Source organism: Dendrobates tinctorius, unplaced genomic scaffold (assembly GCF_039654945.1).
Source record: "Dendrobates tinctorius isolate UK_male_01 unplaced genomic scaffold, ASM3965494v1 ptg000366l, whole genome shotgun sequence".
Taxonomy (NCBI): domain Eukaryota; kingdom Metazoa; phylum Chordata; class Amphibia; order Anura; family Dendrobatidae; genus Dendrobates; species Dendrobates tinctorius.
The window spans coordinates 4,554,101-4,574,476 of NW_027362032.1; the positions used below are offsets into that span (position 1 = coordinate 4,554,101).

Genomic DNA, 20,376 nt, shown 5'->3' on the forward strand with positions numbered 1-20,376 from the left:
ATTTCAGTAGTTCCTAATCAGGCCCCATTTTTAATATCTGACGTGTGTCACTTTATGTGGTGGTAACTTTGGAATTCTTCACAAAGGATAATAGAAAACAAATGGATGTTACAAATTATTTTCCAGCTTCGCACTGTACCCTATATACGGTTGTACACTACTGTCTGGGCACATGGCAGTGTTCAGAAGGGAAGGAGCGCCATTTAGCTATTTGAATGCAGATCTAGCTGGAATAGTTTGCAGACACAATATATTGGGAGCACTGTTCATGGTCACCTGGCAGCTCAAAAGATGTCCTCCATGAACATGCTTGGCACTATCTTCTCTGCTTTCCATATCCCAAGGATTGCCTTGCTCATCGCCCTTTAATGCCATTACATGAATCTGGACTTACACAGGGACCCCTAGGCTTGGACCATGGTGTTACCTGCTATTCTGTGGTGTTAGATGGCAAGAAGAATAGTCACGTAGCTGGGTCAGAACCAGAAGGACAGAATACAGAATCAGAAGACACAAGAGTAGTCAGTAAACGGGCCACGGTCACAACAGGAAACAAATACACAAGCCACAAGCTGAGCACAGAGGACTGAACCAGAGGAGAACAGCGCTGTATTTGGCAGATTCTGGCCATGTGCTTTGAGCTTTAGTAGAGTGTGGTACTTTCCAATTGGCTGAAGTAGGGAGCAGATTACTCCAGCTGGACAGCAGGAACAGATCCCAGATGAGATTGGACACATCATATGCAGAAGCTCTAATATAACTAAATGACCAAAAACCAGAATAGTAGAAATCCCCATAAAGTGATTCCATTTTATAAATTAATTTACTGAGGGTTATTGTCATGATCCAGGACAGGATTTCGCTTTGGCCCGTCCTGGTCAGACGGGGTTAATTGTTTCTGCCTCTCTCTGGCAGAGGGCGGCTATTTAATGCTCACTTGACCTAGGTCCGGTGTCAGTTATTCTCCTGCCCTCGGCTGAGTTAGTTGACCCCTTGTGTACGTGTGCCTTGTGCCTGATAACTTGTTGCTTGTTTGGTTTTGATCCGGTTCTGTCCCTTTTGTACCGCACCTCTCTCTCATGTGTGACTCTCGGCTTGTGACTTGACTATTCTCTGCTCGTCCCTTTGGTACCGCACCACCCTCTCGTGTAAGACTTCTGCTTGTCTGACCTGCATTTTTCTTTCCTCTTCTAAAGTATTCCTGCAGTAGGTACAGCACATCATCTGCAGTATTAGGACGCTAAGCCCCGACCCTACCGTCACATGATCGTAGGTCCTGGTACTCCTTAATATTTTCCGTGCCTCAGGTCCTGTCTGTTTAAACCTTCATTCCCGTGTTGGTCCCCGTGCTCTCCCACAGTGTGGGTAAGTCAGCCTGCTGAGCCGTGGCAGTTACCGACGCTGACAGGATCCTGATATTATAACTGACCGTTACCATTTTTGTTTTCTGCTCCCTTTCTCCTATGTGTGTGATGGATCCTATGCACGCTCTTTTTGAGCAGTTAAAGCACCTGACTCAGATGTCTCAGAGACTCCTGGGGTAACAACTAGCCCTGGCTCAGTCTCTGCAGCTGATCGCTGACACTGTGCAGGGGGTTTTGTCATCAGGGGCTCGGGAGGTTACAGTAATTTCCCCTGAATCTCCGATTAAGTTACCGGATTCTTTTTCTGGAGATAAAAGGGAATTCAAAGTGTTCAAGGAGGGCTGTAAGTTTTTTTTTTCATTGAGACCATACTCTTCTGGGGATGAAAGTCAGAGAGTGGGGGTCATTATGTCTCTGTTAAGGGGAGCTCCCCAGGTTTGGGCTTTCTCCCTTCATACCACTGCCCCTGAGTGTATGACTGTGGATGAATTTTTTGAGGCCTTGGGGCATATTTATGATGAGCCTGATCAGATGCGTATGGCTGAGGACAGGGTGATGAGCGTGTGTCAGGGGAAGCACTCAGCCGAGTGGTTCTGCTCAGAGTTCAGACGCTGGGCTGCTGAGGTCTGCTGGAATGATGCCGCCCTCCAGGGTTTGTTCCATAGAGGCCTGTCTGAGCATCTGAAAGATGCCTTGGCTCTCCACCCTCCGCCTGATTCCCTGGAGGAGGCTATGACACAAGCCGTCTGAATGGATCGCAGGCTACGGGCCAGGGGAATGATGCAGGTTCAAACCCCATTATTTTCTCAAGGAAGGGGAGCCAGTCTTACATTTGAAACCATGGAGATGGGAACCATCGACTTCAAGGAGAAAGGAAAGAGACAACGGCACTTGGGAAAGTGCTTTTTTTTCTGTGGGATTCCGGACATTGGAAAAAGGATTGCCCTTCTTGTCCACCAACCTGCAAGCGACTGAGCCCGGGTGATTGTCGTGGAGGTCACTCAGGCTCTCAGGTATCTTTTTCTCCATTTTCAAAAATGTTATTGCAAGTGGAACTTTGTTGTGGGAGTGTCTCCACACCCACTTCTGCTTTCGTGGATTGCGGATCGTCGTTGAACTTTATTGACTATGACTTGATGTCCAGGTGTAAGTTAGGGACAGTTAGGCTGGAGACTCCTATCCACGTTGTTGGCATTAACAAAACACCACTGGCTAAAAATGATGTCATATTTCGTACAGAAGAGTTTCTCCTTAAAGTGAGTTCCTTACACCAGGAACATATTTCATATTTTGTTATGGACAACCTGCCTGCTGGACTGGTGTTGGGGTTCCCCTGGTTACAATTACATAATCCTGTGATTAATTGGGAATCTCGGGACATTGTTAAATGGGGTCCCTATTGTTCTGAAAAATGTCTGGTTACTATGTCTTGTGTCGTCCGTGGGTCTGGAAGGTATTCCGGAGTGCCTAAAAGACTATACGGATGTTTTCTCCGAAAAAGAGGCTGAGGTTTTACGACCACACCGCCCTTTTGATTGTGCCATTGACCTGGTTCCAGGTGCTAAATTGCCCAAGGCCCGCTTGTATAACCTTTCGGGTCCAGAACGGGCTGCGATGAAGGAATACATTTCCGAGAGTCTCCGTAAGGGACACATTCGTCTTTCTGTTTCTCCCGTGGCGGCGGGGTTCTTTTTTGTAAAGAAAAAAGACGGTGGTTTACACCCATGCCTCGATTTCCGTGAGTTAAATAAGATAAATGTGAGAAATACGTATACCTCCCACTTATTCCTAATTTATGCAACCAGTTGTCCGGAGCTAAGTGGTTTTCGAAATTAGATCTACGGGGAGTGTATAACCTTATCCGAGTCCGAGATGGAGATGAGTGGAAAACTGCTTTTCTCACTACTGAAGGGTTGTTTGAAAATTTGGTCATGCCTTTCGGTCTGACCAATGCTCCAGCGGTCTTCCAAAATTTCATAAATCATGTGTTCTCTGATTTTATTGGATGGTTTATGGTGGTGTATTTGGATGACATATTGATCTACTCTCCTGATAAACAGGCTCACATTGGTCATGTTCAGGCAGTTCTCCAAAGACTTCAGGAGAACTGTCTCTTTGCTAAACTGGAGAAATGTTTATTTTTTGTTCAGGAGCTGTCTTTTCTGGGGTTCATTGTGTCTGCTGAAGGGTTTCGCATGGATCCTAATAAGGTGCAGGCCATTGTCGAGTGGGTTCAACCTTGTGATTTGAAGGCTCTGCAGCATTTCCTAGGATTCGCCAATTATTATCGCAAGTTTATAAGGGGGTTCTCACAGGTGGTTAAACCCCTCACAGACATGACTCAAAAGGGGGCCGATATCAAGAATTGGTCAGCCGCAGCGAAAGTGGTGTTTCAGTTTTTGAAAAAATGTTTCATGTCTGCTCCGGTTCTTATTCAACCGGACCCATCTGAACCATTTATTGTTGAGGTAGATGCCTCAGAGGTGGGGGTGGGGGCGGTATTGTCCCAGGGACCCGCCACTTTGACCAATTTGAGACCTTGCGCCTTTTTCTCAAAGAAATTCTCCCCCCGCGGAGAGGAACTATGATGTTGGGAATCGAGAACTTCTGGTCGTAAAGTTGACCTTTGAAGAATGGAGGCATTTTTTGGAGGGGGCTGTCCATCCTATAACCGTAATTACGGATCACAAAATCCTAGCTTACATTGAGTCAGCTAAAAGGTTGACTCCCAGACAGGCTAGATGGTCCCTTTTTTTTCCCGATTCAACTTCTCGATCACTTTTCTGCCAGGATCCAAAAATGTCAGAGCTGATGCCTTGTCACGCAGTCTAGATCCGGTGTCCCCCCCCCCGAACCTCCATCCTCCATTCTTCAGCCTGGGGTGGTGGTGGCAGGTGTCTCTAATATGTTGGAACGGGAGATTTGGGAAGTCCAGTCTCTTGCACCTCCGGCTAAGCCGGTGGATAAACTTTTTGTGCCAGCTCAGTTTTGTCTCAAGGTCCTCCGGGAGTTCCATGACTCAGTTCTGGGTGGACATCCAGGGTTCTCGGCTACCCAGAAGGCCATTGCTAGAGTATTTTGGTGGTCTTCTTTAGCCTCTGATGTTGGGGAATATGTGTCTGCATGTGATGTTTGTGCCCGTGCAAAAACCACCCATAACCGGCCGGGGAATTGGTACCACTGCCAATTCCTGAGAGACCATGGACGCATTTGTCCATGGATTTCATCACCAACCTTCCCCCCTCCAAGGGTAATGCCGTCGCTTGGGTTGTGGTGGACAGGTTTAGTAAGCAGGCACATTTTGTACCTTTGGCAGCTCTACCTAATGCGGAAACATTGTCCAGATTGTTTGTTGAGCATGTGGTGCGGTTGCATGGTGTACCCTTGAATGTGGTGTCTGATAGAGGAGTGCAATTTGTTTCCTGATTTTGGAGGGCTTTTTGTAAGAGGTTGGGTATTGGTCTGTCCTTTTCATCCGCTTATCATCCAGAGACTAATGGGCAGACCGAGAGGACCAATCAGTCTCTGGAGCAAATTCTGCGTTGCTTGACCTCAGCCTGACAGGATGATTGGTGTTCTGTGTTACCGTTGGCCGAGTTTGCGTTTAACAACCGCATTAACCAGTCTACGGGTACATCTCCCTTTTTCTGCAATTATGGGTTTCATCCACATTTTGGAGAATTTTCCCGTTTGAACTCTGGGTGTCCTGGGGCGGATGAGACTATCCAGCGGTTGGGGGAGGTATGGCGGGAGGTCCAGAGTAACATTGCGAAGGCCCAGGATAAATTTAAATTTTTTGCAGACAAAAAATGATCCGTGGGACCGGTGTTTCAGATTGGGGATAAGGTATGGTTATCTACCAATAATATAAGGCTCAAGGTCCCCTCTGCGAAGCTTGGACCTAAATTTATTGGTCCCTATGAAATTATAGAAGCGGTTAACCCGGTGGCTTTTCTGTTACGTCTCCCGCCATCTCTACGGATCCCCAATGTTTTCCATAGGGCCCTTTTGAAACCTGTGAGGTCCGGTGGGGAGGGATCATCAGCTTCCCCGCCACCGGTTTTGGTAGACGGGCAGTCTGAGTGCGAGGTGGAATGAATTGTCGACTCTAGGTTGGTCCGTCATGCCCTTCAGTATCTGGTACATTGGAAAGGCTATGGTCCTGAAGAACGGTCGTGGGTTCCTGCTCGATCGGTTCATGTGGATCGGTTGGTCCAGGCCTTTCACGCCAAGTATCCTGAGAGACCTGGGGGTCCAGTGGCCCCCCATTGAGAGGAGGGTACTGTCATGATCCATGACGGGGTTTCGCTTTGGCCCGTCCTGGTCAGACAGGGGGTTAATTGTTTCTGCCTCTCTGGCAGAGGGCGGTTATTTAATGCTCACTTGACCTAGGTCCGTTGTCAGTTATACTCCTGCCCTCGGCTGAGTTAGTTGACCCCTTGTGTACGTATGCCTTGTGCCTGATAACTTGTTGCTTGTTTGGTTTTGATCCGGTTCTGTCCCTGTTACGAGTTCTGCCTGTCCCTTTTGTACCGCACCTCTCTCTCGTGTATGACTCTCAGCTTGTGACTTGACTATTCTCTGCTCGTCCCTTTGGTACCGCACCGCCCTCTCGTGTATGACTTCTGCTTGTCTGACCTGCGTTTTCCTTTCCTCTACTAAAGTATTCCTGCAGTAGGTACATCACATCATCTGCAGTTGTAGGACGCTGACAGGATCCTGACAGTTATAATCCAAAGCCACTTTCTGGAAATTAACACAGTGGATCTTGGAGAGTGAAAAATTACACATTTGCCATTTTATTACCCAGCACATAGTGCCCAGATTGTGCGCCAGGAGACACACACCAAATATTAAGTGGATTCTTCTCCCTATAGTACTTTCCAATTGGCTGGAGTAGGGAGCAGATTACTCCAACTGGACAGCAGGAACAGATCCCAGATGAGATTGGACACACCATATGCAGAAGCCCTAATGTAACTAAATGACAGAAAACCAGAATAGTCGAAATCCCCATAAAGTGATTCCATTTTATAAATTAAGTCACTGAGGGTTATAATCCTTAGGAGCAGTGAATATTTTGACTCCACAGCCACTTTCTGGAAATTAACACGCGGTGGATGTTGGAGAGTGAAAATTACACATTTGCCATTTTATTACCCAGCACATAGTGCCCAGATTGTGCTCCAGGAGACACACACCAAATATTAAGTGGATTCTTCTCACTATAATATTGCTAAATACAGGGATCCTAAATGTTGTTTGCGCACACTGCAAGACTCCGAAGTGAGAGCGGATTTTGCTGGATTGGTTTATGGAAACCTTGTTGCTTTTCAACAGCCTTTGAGTCACTAATAGTGTGGGAACCTCTGTTTTTCCATTGACAGATGATGGACCTGAGTGGGGACTTGTTTTTTGTGAGATGAGAATTGGTATTATTTTCGCCTACATAACATTGATTGGTTTCTTTTTATTCGATATTTGGGAGGCAGAATGAACCAACAGTTGAACACCGCACACTACTGGCTCATCCAACAAGGTTTTCTATTAGACTGTGAACTGTCATTGTCTTGGTAAATAATTAAAGTTTTTTACATAGCTTGCCATTTTTATGGACAGTTTAAGTAGAAATGTTCAAAAATATAAAACTCAAGGATATTTTATTAAAAAATAATTGTTTTTTTATCTTATCAGATAACTGTACCAAGAGATCAGAGGGACAGCTGACATCTTCAATTTTTAAATCTGATGATCTTGAGATCCTACAAGATACAACTGAAGTGAATGCCATTACTCCAGATATATCATCATCCATTTACAGCAAAGATCCGACTACTAAGGAAAATCAAATTCGCCAAAGAGGCAATAAAAAACAAACTGCTCCTAAAGCAAAGAAGCCATTTTCATGTTCAGAATGTGGGAAATATTTTGCACAGAAATCAATTTTTGTTATCCACCAAAGAACTCACACAGGGGAGAAGCCTTTTTCCTGTTCAGAATGTGGGAAATGTTTTAACAATAAATCAGATTGTGTTAAGCACCATAGAATCCACACAGGAGAGAAGCCTTTTTCATGTCTAGAATGTGGGAAATGTTTTGCACAGAAATCAAATTTTGTTACCCACCAGAGAACTCACACAGGGGACAAGCCTTTTTCCTGTTCAGAATGTGGGAAATGTTTTAGCAATAAATCAGATTGTGTTAAGCACCAGAGAACTCACACAGGGGAGAAGCCTTTTTCATGTTCGGAATGTGGGAAATGTTTTGCAGATGAATCAAATTTTGTTACCCACAAGAGAACTCACACAGGGGACAAGCCTTTTTCATGTTCAGAATGTGGGAAATGTTTTAGCAATAAATCAGATTGTGTTAAGCACCAGAGAATTCACACAGGGGAGAAGCCTTTTTCCTGTTCAGAATGTGGGAAATGTTTTAACAATAAATCAGATTGTGTTAAGCACCAGAGAATCCACACAGGCGAGAAGCCTTTTTCATGTCTAGAATGTGGGAAATGTTTTGCACAGAAATCAAATTTTGTTACCCACCAGAGAACTCACACAGGGGACAAGCCTTTTTCCTGTTCAGAATGTGGGAAATGTTTTAGCAATAAATCAGATTGTGTTAAGCACCAGAGAACTCACACAGGGGAGAAGCCTTTTTCATGTTCGGAATGTGGGAAATGTTTTGCAGATGAATCAAATTTTGTTACCCACAAGAGAACTCACACAGGGGACAAGCCTTTTTCATGTTCAGAATGTGGGAAATGTTTTAGCAATAAATCAGATTGTGTTAAGCACCAGAGAATTCACACAGGGGAGAAGCCTTTTTCATGTTCAGAATGTGGGAAATGTTTTAACAATAAATCAGATTGTGTTAAGCACCAGAGAATCCACACAGGGGAAAAGCCTTTTTCATGTTTAGAATGTGGGAAATGTTTTGCACAGAAATCAAATTTTGTTACCCACCAGAGAACTCACACAGGGGAGAAGCCTTTTTCATGTTCAGAATGTGGGAAATGTTTTAGCAATAAATCAGATTGTGTTAAGCACCAGAGAACTCACATGGGGGAGAAGCCTTTTTCTTGTTCAGAATGTGGGAAATGTTTTGCAGATGAATCAAATTTTGTTACCCACAAGAGAACTCACACAAGGGAGAAGCCTTTTTCTTGTTCAGAATTTTGGTAATGTTTTAGCAATAAATAAAATTGTGTTAAGCACCAGAGAACTCACACAGGGGAGAAGCCTATTTCCTGTTCAGAATGTGGGAAATGTTTTAACCAGAAAGTGCTTCTTGTTAGACATCAGAGCAGTCACACAGAGGAGAAGCCATTTTCATTTTCTTAATGTGGCAAATATTTTACTTGGAAATCAACTGTTAATAAACATCAGAGACGTCACATAGGGGAGAAGACTTTTTTATGTTCATGTTTGAATAATTTTAACCAAAATTGAATCTTCTTAAATGGGTTGTCTCTTGTCATTCCTCATGTTTGCTGACAAAAGGATAAAACTAAACCTTATTAATACCAAATATAAAACTGTACCCATAATTCACCCCCTGAAGGTTAGTCAGAAGGTGACTAATAGAAAAAACATGTACCCCACAGTTCAGTATATAGGGTGAGGTGACGTGTACACACTCACTCTCCAAGCCTCTCATCTCTACGGGTTTAATCATCCTCACCAAAGACGACTCATCAAGAGACTTTAATATTGACCTATATTCAAACGAGACTAAATTAAAAAGAAAACTATAATCATGTATCATATTATCCGAAACAGTCAGAAAACTAGCCCCATGTTGGCAGATCCCAGACCTCAAACTATATACTTTGGAAGTTTATAAGCCACTCCAGTGTCAGGAATAGATAGTATGAATTTGAATTTACCAAATGGCTGCAATGAAACAAAGAGTGAAAAATTGAAAGGGGTCTGAATACTTTCCATACCCACTGTATCAGTAAAAATAACTCCTCTTTATTAGGTAAAGTATAAAAGAATTGCACCATTTTCCGATACCCGTCACGTCTCCATTTTTTATGATCTCGGGTTGGGAGAAGGCTTATTTTTTGTGTGCCGAGCTGACGTTTTTAATGAAGACCGTTTTGGTGCAGATACGATCTTTTGGTCGTCCTTTATTGCATTTTAATGCAATGTTGCGGCGACCAAAAAAAGGAATTCTGGCGTTTTGACATTTTTTCTCGTTACGCCATTTAGCGATCGGGTTAATTCTTTTTTATATTGATAGATCGGGCGATTCTGAACGCTGCTATAACAAATATGTGTATGTGTGATTTTTTTATTGTTTTATTTTGAAAGGGGTGTAATTTGAACTTTTATATTTTTTTAATATTTTTTAAAACTTTTTTTATTTTTGGCATTGTGAAGACATACAGCATTCTATGTTAATTAACCAAACAACTATTTTTAGCAAACGAAGAATAATAGAATGTTATCTGTATGTTGGGTTTAAATTTAAGTGTAGATTTCTGGTTGGTCAAGAAAACAGACTTTTGTTTGTGTAAGCCAGTAATATTGACTTTAATATTGACTAGTGATCCTTGATCACTAGTGATGTTTGCTATATGCTAATTATACATTGTGTTATGGAGCCAGTCTGTTGACTTCTAAACCATAGAAGGAAAAACTATGTAAATAGTTTAAATAATCAAGTAATGCTATAATAATCTCATCTCCATTCTTACCCTTTATGTAAATGCTGAATGAGGGACACTTGTTAAGTCTAAAAATAGGTTACATGCCTCTGTATAAAGAGACTGAGAGAGAGAAACAGCCAGACAGATTCTGCCAAGACATCCATACATCCAAAGGACAAGAGACAAGACAGCAGCCACAACATCATCACAAGGGACACGGATCTATCATTCTACAGGAAACAACCTAGGGGTTTTCAGCCTCGGTTGGAAGAATACAGATCTGCTCCATTGACCATCACTGAACCATGGATACGTTTGGAGAAGCCAGGTTGTGATCTTTGGATCAACTGGCCTTGTACCTTGTATGGACTGTGATCTTCCTACGCTTGTTATTACCTCCTCTTTGTGTGTGTGCCACAGGTGGGGTAGTGACCCTGGAAGATCTGAAGTCACAGCAGCCATTATCCCAGTGGGTCAGTGGAGGGTGAGACTCTGTAATGTGCCCCATCTTGGGTCCTGTGCGGGGACTGTTCTATGTGTTATCTGCCTGTTCTGTGGTACAATAAAGCATTGCCCACACTGTTTTACCGTCACCCTGTGTTGTCTGAGTAGCTTTATGCCCGTGTTAATAGGAGAGCGGGAGTTCTGTGGGACGATCCCTGGTTCATGCGGTTTTGGCTAGTGGGTGGCGCTTATAGCATTCCGGCAGTGACAAGCATAGAGGTCTGCTGGAGGCCTCTGGTTGTCATGCCAACCCATCGGTGACCCATGATCATGTGACGGGGTCACCGATGGGCGGGATTTCCGGTGCACTTGCTGGAAGTGTGCATTAAATGCCGCTGTCAGAGGCTGTTAGGGGAAAATGGCAGCTGTTCAAAACAGCTGACATGTGCCGGAAAAGATGTGAGCTCACCGCCGGAGCCCACATCAAAGGGAGGAAGTACATTTACACCCAATGTCAGAAAGGGGTTAAAGGGGATTGTTTTTACAGAGACAGAAGTGGTAATCAATCATGTATACATACAGATAATTACAGAAATACACAGCTTCTAATGGTGAATAGTATAGAGTTACCACAAGAAAATATAATTTGTGTAAACCATGTGTAGAGATAAAAATTCAGGCAAATGTCAGATGTTGTAGCTCCATCTAGTGGCCATGTGCAAAAGTGCCATCATAGAGTAACATGTATCCTAAGAGAACGTCACTATCAAGGGGGAGATGAGATAAGTGCACCGTATTTACTGAGTGTAAGATAAATCCATACATAGATATATGTAACCGGATTGTAGATCTATCACTGGATATCAGTGTATAAGGGGAATAGATCCTGTGCACTTATAGATGAATAGCTTATATAATGAGAGGACACAGAGCAAAGGGTATAAATAGTGAGAGAATACAGAGCTGACAGCGCATTACATCCCTGGAGTACAGATAGGAGATATAAAGTGCAGCCAGTGCTATATGGGATATCCCAGGAATACAGCACAGCCCATATAGTGTAAAGGAGGAACCATCCTAACAAGAGATGGAGATTACAGTTCCTACAGACGACATGCCGGGAGTGTACAGAGAAAGATGGCAGAGTCACCACTATTCCCTCTTACGGGCGTTTCGCCACGTCAGCTTCCTCAGAGGGTACGGATAAGTGTTTCCAACACACCAAGGTCCTGCACTAATCCAGGCAAGGGGAGTAACTCTGGGGTAAAGTGGGGGTGTTCCTAAAGGAATTGGGGCTGTTCCCCGGTCACATCTTCCCCAGTGAAGCAGGAGGATCAGGATGAAAGCCTGTTGGTAAGACCAAGATGAATAATGCTGCATAAAGCCATCTGGTAGCGATCAATCAGGTAAAGTGATAGTGAGGGGATCCGGAAACAAAACAATGCAGGTGAAAAGAGCCAAATGTGACCCCACCAAGTGACCAGTGAGAGTGCAACTGTGCAACGGGTAAGAAAAGAGAATAAACAGTGATATGGTAAAGATATAAAGAGAAAAGCAGCTTAATAACAGTGATGATAATAAAATCTATGGGAAGTGTTTGTGGTGAAGTGTATACACTCCTAGAAATGTTTCCTCTACAATATAGAGATATAAATGATCAGTATTAGGACGTGTAACAAAGAGGAATCTGTTATTATATAGAGAGAATGTAACGAGCAATAAATGACGGGAATAATCGGGAATGAAATTGTTATTAATAATATAATGAGATCCCAGCACCTGACACTTCCCGGGATATATGGGCTTATATTAGAATCCCAATTACCAACTGGAAAGATAACAACAAAGGAAAAGGGCGGAACAAAAAACAAGCCCCAAACACCTCATAACCCACAATGTAAGGGCAGAAAAATACCGGAAATATAAGTGTCTATTCACACTGCAATATTAGTCACCTGTGATCTGTGTCTCTCCCAGAAGAGAAGTCATCACAGCGTCATTCCCCGTAATAACCGTATAGAGGAGGAAATGATGGCGGAGAGAGCGTCCATTGTTAGAATAGTGGGGAGACACAGATGGGATCCAATACTCCTGACTGTCCGGATGTCTAGAGGATCGTCACCATCGGAGAGTAAAGTGCAGATCGGCGATCTTGTGACCGGTGTATTATGGGGAAATAAGAAACAAATAAGACACATTGAGATCAGAGAAAACTGTTCTATGTAATAAAGAGTGTAGAGAACGAATTCCACCAAACCCCCTATAGGAAAGGGGAGAAGCGGAGAACTTCATCTACACCATTGGGATGTCAGGGATTTAATCGCCAGTTCCATTTAGTCTCTAATTGTGACCAGATCTTTTCCCAGTCGCCCCCTATTGGTAACCAGGACCCTATCGGTGCCAGAGACACGGAGTAAGCTGGAATCACAGGTATGTGTTTTATAGTCAACTCCTCTAAATCAGGAGCCATGAACATAACGCTGACCTGACACAACTAATTTCTAACTTTCCCTGTAAGTGGCAGAAAGACGCAATTAACCCCTTCATGCTGCGGCCCATTTTCGTTTTTTTGTTTCCATTTTTCCTTCCCTTCTTCCCAGAGCCATAACTCTTTTCTCTCTGGCCACATAGACACATGAGGCTTGATGTTTGTGGGGTGAGTTGTACTTTTCAATGACTCCCTTAATTTTACCACATAGTGTACTCAAAGACGAGGAAAAATTCCAAGTGCGGTGAAATTGTGAAAAAAACAATTCTGACATTGATTTGTGAATTGTTTTTGTACATTTTGTGGTATAATTGACCATGTAATATGATTCTCCTCATCACTATGATTACGGCGACACCAAACATCTCCAGGTTTTATTATTCTTTTAGTGGAGAAAAAAATCTGAGGTTTGGAAAGAAACATTTTTGGAGCAGTTCCTCCATTTCCCGAGACCCGTAACATTGTTATTTTCCTCCGGTGGAGCTGTATGATGGATTATTTTCTGCAGGACGAGATAACGTTTTTATTAGTACAATTGTGATCGCTCGTTACAGCATTTTTTGTGGAATTGTGACATCCATAAATACGTAATTTTGGCAATTCTCACATTTTTTCTATTTCCGGTGTTTACTGATCGGGTTAATTGTTTTTATGTTTTTTTACAGAGCGGTAAAAGACACACAGGCAGTGCTGTACAAAAACAACAGATAATGTAACAAAAAAGAACAGCGAGCACCGAAGGAGATAAAAACTGCCAAGATCCTGTTATTAGAGAAGCCGATAAAGGCAATAATGTAGTGTTAATAGCAATGGACAATATAGTAAGGAGCAGAAAGACAGCGATCAGAGAGCAGCACAGAGAAAAACAAGCGCTGATCCCACAAATAACGAGAAGGAACAACTAAGATCTTCTCTGAGATTTCACATAGAGAAGGGACGATTGTCTAATATCAGAGAAACTCTTCCCTGAATTTCCACACAAGCCGCATTGGTGTTATATTCCTAAAGTCCACAAAGACGCAGCGCCCCCACCAGGCCGCCCGATAGTGTGCGGGGTCGGATCAGTAACAGGATCTTTATCTACATTTATAGACCGGTGTCTGAGACCATTACTGAGAATAGCACCTGCTCACATCAAGGACACCGGAGATTTATAGAGAACTGTGTCCGGTATAGATTGGCAGGAGGGTTATAAATTGGCTTTGATCGACGTCGGGAGCTTGTACGCACGAATTCCACAAATCACAGGACTGGAAGCAATAAAAAATCTATGGAAAAAACTGCTGAAACAGATGACTATATTGGATTCATCCTGGAAAGCCTGAATGTTATATTGTCCCATAAGGCCTTCTCTTTTGGGGGCAGCTGGTCACCCAGATGACGGGGACAGCGATGGGGGCGTCAGATGCTGCAGTTTCACTAATTTGTTCTTGCCAGACTTTGAAGATAAATATATTTATAGTGTAAACCCCCACCTGACACCTCCGTGCGGACCACCGGTATGTGGATGATGTGTTTCTGGTGTGGGCTGGGACAGAAAGGGGTTAATGATTTCATTAAATATTTAAGGAGGAGAATAAGGTTAATATGAGATTTATTCACAATTTGGACAGAATAACTTAGATTTCTCAGATGTGAATAATAAAATAGTGGATGGTAGAATAATAACCAGCACCTATAAAAACCTGCAGCCATCAATATGTCCCTCCATTCTAATAATGCGCACCTGGAACATACTAACAGAGGCCAACCATACAGCCGGTATCTGAGGCTGAGAACAATGAATAGTAGAGAAGAAGGTTTCCTACAACAAGCGAATGACCTGACAGATGACTTATTACACAGAGGTCATCCGCCAACATTATTACACTGTGCTAGAGCGATGGAGGAACCCATGTGGGTCTAGTTACAAGATCCAGGAGGAAGAGCAGAAAAAAGGACGAGATAATAAAAGGTTTATTGTTACTTTTACACCTAATCCCAATATGAATGTAATAAAATCAGCGATAAACAGGAATTGGCATTTGTGAGGAGATAAAGATTTAGCCGTAGCAGCAAAGAACAACCCTCGATTGCTTCTAGAAGAAGCGGTGACTTAGATGATTTATCGCTACAGGAAAGATTCCAGGAGAAGAACAATAAAGTCACCTGGTTACATGGAAGACGCCCAAGAGGCCATTTCCATTGTGGGGATTGCTCCTTCTGTCATCTCCATCTTACAGGAGAAATCTGAGGATCGGGGCGATGACGGTAGAGAAACTAATCACGGGCCGCACAGAGCAAGTGCTTTATGTCATATACTGCCCAGGACAATTATTATATTGCCCAGACTATTAGACCGCGGCACATCAGGCTCAGAGAACATTTCCATTCAGTTACACAGGGAAAGGATCTGTGACATTAATGATATAAGAGAGGTCCATAATGCGGACCCCAATGTGCTGAGATCTGCAGGAATTGAGCCCGCTGATTATCCTGTACAAGGCGGTGACCAGAATAGATTACTACTAACAAGAGAAGCAGCATGGATTGTGGATTGTGATGCACAAGTTCCCCTTGGCCTCAATGATACATTGAATATGTCTGTGTGGCTGTGATCTATGTTATATTTCTTTACATTTTTTATATTAATCATTTCTCTGTACTCACTGTAAATGTTTTGCAATTCTCAGTTAACCATTTCCTAACCCTTGTTAAAAGGAAGTGATGTAACCCCCTGACAAGCATGGACCGGTAGAAGCACTAAGCAAGTGCGAAACGGCCGTAGTCCATCAGGCTCTCTCATCTGTATAGCTCCCTGCTACCTGCACGCCGCACTCTAATATGGTTTGATGTCACGTTTCACCATGGAATAAAATTGTAAGAAGGATCTGGGTGACAATTCTTTCAATTCCTTATGATTACTCTTATACGTATACACAATGGTGATGAATGGAAGGCCGCATTCAATACACCGGAGGGGCATAATGAAAATTTGGAGATGCCATTCAGATTAAACAATGCTCCGGCAGTCTTTGAAAACCTCATTTTTTTTCTCAGCGATGGGTAGATTTGCGGTAGTTTACCTGGATGATATATTGAGTTACTCACGTCCTCTGCAGGAGCATCATGAGCATGTCAGACAGCTGGAGTGGGAAAAACATTACCCAGCAATCCCTTTTTGACATTTTGAAGACCTCCATCATTGAAAAATGTCCTAGCACCAAGAAACATAAAAGAGAAGAAGGAAGATTTGCTAAAAATCGCCTGTCTCCCGAATAAACTCATTACATGCAATCTGAAAACTTGCCTCTGCTGTGACTCGATCTGCCATGGTCTCTCTGAATTCACCCTTATTTCTACTGGTGAAATTTTCTCTATCAAAACTCCCATGTCATGTTCCACCAGTTATGTTACACACGTGATTATATGCTCATACCAGAAATTATATGTGGGAAGGACGACCCAACCCCTCCACAAAAGGCTGAACTCACTCCGTTCCAATACTCCATAGGGTTTTCTCCAACATGGGCTTTCACGTCACTGCACCATCAAACACAAGAAAGATTCCACACAACTGAGAATATTCCCCACAGAGGAGATTCCCCCACAGGGTCAGAATCGCATTGGACAACTACATCGGGAAGAAATCTTCTGGATTTATAAACTAAACCCCCTTACTCCAAATGGCCTCAGTGAGATTACAGATGTTACAGAGGCTCCTGCTGCACCAGCCTGGGATCAGTCAGATCATCGCCGGATCCCCGAACACCTCCTGTGACCCGGCTCCACCAGCGCTGCCGATCCCCCCCGGGTTTACTGAATTCAGACTGTGGGACAGACCCCCATTTCACACATTACCTTTTTCCCTATTTTCCTTCTGAATATTTGGGGTGCGTCTTATGGTCCGGTGCGGCTTATAGTCCGAAAGATACAGAATATTTTTATTCATTCTTTTAGGTGACCGCACTTCATTCATAGGCGCTTTATAATATAATTATTGTATGTAAGTGTGTTCTGTTTTCTCATGAACTATAATTTATCTTTGTGTGACGGACTTTCTCATGAACTTTGACATTTTGTGCTTTGTTGGCGTTTTTTTACATTCCAAAGACATAAATGAGATTTGGGCATTTTAGCTCCTGGTGTGGAGTCGATAGCACAATCATATGCCGCCATATAGTAGACGGCCGGTAACTGGTGAGAATTCCCTCGTGTGGGGTCTATTTCCCTCCAGAGAAATCACACGTTACATTCCACACATAACACTGTGTAGAGAAGGCGGCGCGGGGTAATTGTGCCAGTAGTGAGGGGCGAATAATGGCGGGAATGTCACTGACTGAGGAGAAGGCTCCATGGAGCGTCTTCACTCCGGAGATCATGTGACCCCTGACTCCTCCCCTCCTGTGACCTCATCACAGGTCCTGTGCACAGAGCAGCCATATATGTGGAGTGCAGCTCTGCAGATTAGTGATGGGCAGTCCGGCTCTTCTGGCTCCTTTCCCCTCTTTTCTCCTTCCAGTCTCTTCACTATAAAGCCTGGGCCTCATTATACAGCTGTACAGGGGTCTAGTGAAGGCTTTTTAGCCCTTTCCTCAGACTGTAGCTCCTGGGATCAGGCCCTCACTCCTGTCCCTTCACTATAAAGCCTGGGCCTCATTATACAGCTGTACAGGAGTCTAGTGAAGGCTTTTTAGCCCTTTCCTCAGACTGTAGCTCCTGGGAACAGGCCCTCACTCCTGTCCCTTCACTATAAAGCCTGGGCCTCATTATACAGCTGTACAGGGGTCTAGTGAAGGCTTTTTAGCCCTTTCCTCAGACTGTAGCTCCTGGGAACAAGCCCTCACTCCTGTCCCTTCACTATAAAGCCTGGGCCTCATTATACAGCTGTACAGGGGTCTAGTGAAGGCTTTTTAGCCCTTTCCTCAGACTGTAGCTCCTGGGAACAAGCCCTCACTCCTGTCCCTTCACTATAAAGCCTGGGCCTCATTATACAGCTGTACAGGGGTCTAGTGAAGGCTTTTTAGCCCTTTCCTCAGACTGTAGCCAATTAAGGTGTGAAATCTTGGTCAAAATTATCTCAGTACACAAATCTCCAAGGGTCCCCAAAGTTTCGTGGATCTCCCTCCCAGGGCTGTGGGGTACTCGGTACTGGGCCAGTAACTCAGAAGGGAAGGTGTTACAGCAGCGGTGACCCGGTCCGTGGCCCTGGGCGCCCAATGTAAAAAGGGGATTGAATGGTGGAATGTAGTTGATTAGATGAATAGTTTGTGATGCCACCTGTGGTGTTCGACAATAGAGATGTAAGCTGACACTGCAGACAGATCCTCTGGGACTGATGGTGTGGTGCAGCAATGATGTTATAGCCCTCCACAGGCAGGGCTGTAGTCCCAGGGCAGAGTAGGTGAAGTGACACGTAGATGGTGTAGTGTCTGGCGCAATGGATGTGGCAGTGCTGAGCAGGTTGGCGCAGGAATGAGTGGAGGACACCAGGGCATGTAGTTCCAAAGCTTTACTCACAGTCTGTTGTACAAACAGGTGCCTGCCTCCGTGCTGTGTCCTCCGGGTCAGAGACTCAGTCAACCTCCAGGCGAGATGGAATACTCCTTTCCAACACTCCGCCAACATGTGCCTTTCTGAATGTCTCCTCTTATAGCGCCTTTAAATGAAGTACTCCTAGTACTGAGTTACACTGGAGTTCCTCCTGTCCGATGTTCTTATTAACTCTACTTGTACGGCAGACAGCTGTAGCCTGCTTCGGGGACTCCTTGCTACTAAGTCCCGGCTCACTATCCAGTTGCTGTTGTGCCCCCAAGTCTTGTGTGGGAATAAAGTGGTCACTACTTCTATTCCTCCGGTGTCTGCTGCAGGACCATTAGTATCCATACAACCTCGGGGACCGGGCCCCCCGCCTTGCGCTTAGAATGGTTCTCTTCTAACCCACGTACTCTGTGGCGACTGAGCCTCATGGGTGCCACATACCTCCCGTTAAGCACAGCACGTCCGTGGGCTGCAAGGTAAACACAGTTACCAATACAGGAATATACAAAATTTTTATATTGCATAATAAACATGTCTTATACTAAACTTCCCAATGTGGGAGGCACTGTTTCTTGAACGTTGCAAACAATTTAACTGTCTATCTATATTTAAAGTTATGCTACCTAATTTAAAGTGCTATGGAAGCAAATTCACTATCAGCTTGAGAAACACATTTTCTAGCATCACATTTCTTTTCTTTGTTATCTGTCACATTTTCTACTTTCTTAATGAGTGACAACCGTCAACACCTGGTTCGTCACCTGCATACTTTTATTCAATTCTCACATCTTTATTCAAATATTGTAAAACATTCTCTATATTTCTTTCTCAATTGAACCCTATAAATTCTGTCATTAATACTTTTACTACACATTATCACTTTCTAGTTTCTTGTTCAAAAGTACTAAGCATTATCCATAAGTGCAAAGAGTAGACATTGGTCCAGCCATCATGTCTTGAAATGTCCCTATAACGAGGTAGTCCTTGTTCCAAGGTGAGGTTCCTATGTAAAACCAAGATAAAGCACCTAAAGAGGTGCAACTATTTACAACTACAGTTCTGGATCATTCAGCGTCCATGATCTTCTCAGTTCAAGTAATAAAAGAACGCTGCCAATAAAACGGGGCAACAACAGGATCAACAAATAAGCATCATAATCAAAAATAGAAAAAATAGAAAAACTGGAAACTTGCTAATACCCTCCTAGGCAACAAAAGTTAGTTCAAATCAAGATTATTGCTAATGATCCCCTCCTGGGTTTCTGGAAGCTGGTTTCTTGGGCTGCTTCCAGGGGAGATTGTCTGGGTGTCCACCTCCTGGTGGGTTGATGATGCTGCCTGAGGTACAGCAGGGGTGGTGACTTGAGGCTGTGGGACAGGTGTTACTGTAGCCTGGCACATGGGGGTCGGTACAAACTCAGTCTTGGTGATCACTGTGGGTGGAGGAACAGCAGGCTTCTCCTGCCTGTAGGCCGCAATGAAATCCTCTGGGATGCGGTGTATATTTAGGGCGTACCATCCCCTTAGCCCCTCATGCCGGGTGAAAGTCACGTAATCACCTTGGTTGCAGGTTTCGAGCAGGGTGCCCCTTTTTCAGATGGGCCACCACGTCTCTCCGATTGAAGAACAGATCGGAGATCCATTTGGGGTCACAGATAAAACCGAACCCCCGCTCATGGTTCACATTAAGAACCTGGCCCCATCCTGCCGAATCCCGGGACCCATAGTGACCAGAACAGGCTCTCTCTTTGCGGTCCAGATCAGGGCCCAACACAGCCAACCTCCGCTGTTCCCTCTCCCGCTGCTCGGCTGCCAGCTGATGGATGGTTTCCTGACAGTAGTCCCTTGTCCCTTCTTCCTGTTCCCGGGACCGCCCTCTGCCCTCCGTGGACTGCGGCACCACTG

The 20,376-nt window shown here is 44.1% G+C and overlaps 1 pseudogene; it reads left to right on the top strand.

The window, feature by feature from the left end:
* LOC141075646 (uncharacterized) overlaps nt 1–20,376 on the top strand; it is a 60,322-nt pseudogene that overhangs the window by 8,506 nt on the left and 31,440 nt on the right.